Below are 3,305 nucleotides of genomic sequence, written 5' to 3' on the forward strand. Positions count from 1 at the left end.
GGGATTATGCAGCGCTCCACACTCAGGATTAGGATCAAACAGGCTTCTGTCACATTAAAGCTCCATGTAACCATCGTTAACCTCATCCTGTGGCTCAGCGAGGGTCAGTCATGAGAAGAAGCTTTGTCTGAGGGAAGAGGAACATCAGAGGACGCTGCCTTTGTGGAGCCTCAGCGCATTTGACAGCTGCTTTACGTCAACCAGCCCGCAGTGCACATGACTGTTCTTATGGTTTCTTGACTGTACGGATAAAGACTGCTGAGTTTGACAGTTTAGGGACTTTACAGAGGAAAAAAAACAAAAAACCCAAGAGGGGTTTAAATATCTTTGCTGAAGCCCATTTCAACATGATAGAAGTCCTCAAAGCAATTTCAGTCAAAAACAACTGGACTGGTTGTTTGTCTAGGAAGACGTTTCACCTCTCATCCAAGAGGCTTCATCAGTTCATGTACGCATCTGACCAGGCTGGGACTGGTCCAACTAACTGGTGTGGAGATCCAGGTATTTAACCTCTCACAAGGCCGATGATGTCACTGACACCCTTTGTGCTCCAAGTGCCCACGCCTGTCGTTAGAGTGACAGTCGTTGGTGGGCAGTTGGTTTCGACTTCGTTAGTGCTCTATTGAGTCTGAACGACAGTCGTTGGGCTCACCCGGGCCATGTGTGAACAGTTGTCCTTTGAGGTTAGATTGTTGAATCTCCTGGGAAGAGATGAAAGGGCGGCATTGTAAATTGGAGATAAGTGGTGTCTCAGACCCCCTCCTCTGTTTAGCGATGGTTTCTCCACTTTTACATAGATGGCTTCTTTTACTCCTCTTTCAAACCATCTGTCCTCTCTGTCCAAGATTTGGACATTGCTGTCATCAAAGGAGTGGGCTTTCTCCTTGAGGTGTAAGTGGACAGCAGAGTCCAGGCCTGAGGAGTTAGCTCTCCTGTGTTGGGCCATGCGTTTATGCAGTGGTTGTTTTGTTTCTCCAATGTAAAGATCTTTGCATTCCTCGTTGCATTGGACAGCATAAACCAGGTTGCTTTTGTGGTGGTGTGGTGTTCTGTCCTTCGGATGTACTAGTCTCTGTCTGAGTGTGTTACCGGGTTTGAAATACACAGGGATGCAGTGTTTGTTGAAAATCCTCCTGAGTTTCTCCGATACCCCAGCCACATATGGGATGACTATGTTGTTTCTCCTGTTATCTTTTTCTTTCTCAACCACTTTGGTTTTCTTTCTGGAGGCAGCTGCCGTTTTAACAAAGGTCCAGCTGGGGTAGCCACAAGTTGTGAGGGCGCCTCTCAGGTGCTTGCGTTCTTCCCCTTGAGCCTGTGAGCTAGTGGGTACGTTATCAGCTCTGTGCTGCAGTGTTCTGATAACGCCAAGCTTGTGTTCCAAAGGGTGGTGAGAGTCGAAAAGTAGATATTGATCCGTGTGAGTGGGTTTTCTGTATACCCCTATGTGGAGGCTCCTGTCATTCTCCATATGGACGTCACAGTCCAAGAAGGGCAAGCTGTTGTCCTTGACTTCCTCTCTGGTGAACTTGATGTTTCTGTCCACTGAGTTGATATGTTCAGTAAAAGTTTGCACCTCTTTGGATTTGATCTTAACCCATGTGTCGTCCACATATCTGAACCAATGGCTTGGGGTTACTCCTTTAAAGGAGTTCAACGCCTTGCCCTCTACCTCCTCCATGTACAGATTTGCCACAATAGGGGATACTGGTGAACCCATGGCACAGCCGTGTTTCTGTCTGTAAAAAATGCCATTAAACTGGAAATATGTGGTATTCAGGCACAAATCCAGAAGTTGGCAAATGTGGTCTGGTTTGAGATTTGTTCGGTTTTGTAAGGAAAAGTCAAAGTCAGAAAAAGAAGGAGTCATTAGCAAACCACAGTATTACAGGCTTTACCCCCAGGACTCAACCCCCTGCTTATATGGACTCCCAAAAATCCATAAAGAAGGGGCCCCGCTCAGGCCCATTGTCAGCAGCATAAACTCGGTCACTTATAACATTGCCAAGCATGTTGCCAATATTCTGGCACCACTGGTGGGAAACACCCCACGCCACATCCAAAACTCCATGGACTTTGTGAACAAAGTCCGAGACCTAAAAATGGATCCAGATGAAACCATGGTGTCCTACGATGTGACTTCCTTGTTCACTTGTATTCCAACCATGGAGGCCTTGGCCACGGTAAGAGAGCGGCTCACACAGGACATTTCCTTACAAAACCGAACAAATCTCAAACCAGACCACATTTGCCAACTTCTGGATTTGTGCCTGAATACCACATATTTCCAGTTTAATGGCATTTTTTACAGACAGAAACACGGCTGTGCCATGGGTTCACCAGTATCCCCTTTTGTGGCAAATCTGTACATGGAGGAGGTAGAGGGCAAGGCGTTGAACTCCTTTAAAGGAGTAACCCCAAGCCATTGGTTCAGATATGTGGACGACACATGGGTTAAGATCAAATCCAAAGAGGTGCAAACTTTTACTGAACATATCAACTCAGTGGACAGAAACATCAAGTTCACCAGAGAGGAAGTCAAGGACAACAGCTTGCCCTTCTTGGACTGTGACGTCCATATGGAGAATGACAGGAGCCTCCACATAGGGGTATACAGAAAACCCACTCACACGGATCAATATCTACTTTTCGACTCTCACCACCCTTTGGAACACAAGCTTGGCGTTATCAGAACACTGCAGCACAGAGCTGATAACGTACCCACTAGCTCACAGGCTCAAGGGGAAGAACGCAAGCACCTGAGAGGCGCCCTCACAACTTGTGGCTACCCCAGCTGGACCTTTGTTAAAACGGCAGCTGCCTCCAGAAAGAAAACCAAAGTGGTTGAGAAAGAAAAAGATAACAGGAGAAACAACATAGTCATCCCATATGTGGCTGGGGTATCGGAGAAACTCAGGAGGATTTTCAACAAACACTGCATCCCTGTGTATTTCAAACCCGGTAACACACTCAGACAGAGACTAGTACATCCGAAGGACAGAACACCACACCACCACAAAAGCAACCTGGTTTATGCTGTCCAATGCAACGAGGAATGCAAAGATCTTTACATTGGAGAAACAAAACAACCACTGCATAAACGCATGGCCCAACACAGGAGAGCTAACTCCTCAGGCCTGGACTCGGCTGTCCACTTACACCTCAAGGAGAAAGCCCACTCCTTTGATGACAGCAATGTCCAAATCTTGGACAGAGAGGACAGATGGTTTGAAAGAGGAGTAAAAGAAGCCATCTATGTAAAAGTGGAGAAACCATCGCTAAACAGAGGAGGGGGTCTGAGACAC

This window comes from Echiichthys vipera (genome assembly GCF_963691815.1).
Source record: "Echiichthys vipera genome assembly, chromosome: 7".
Classification (NCBI taxonomy): Eukaryota; Metazoa; Chordata; class Actinopteri; order Perciformes; family Trachinidae; genus Echiichthys; species Echiichthys vipera.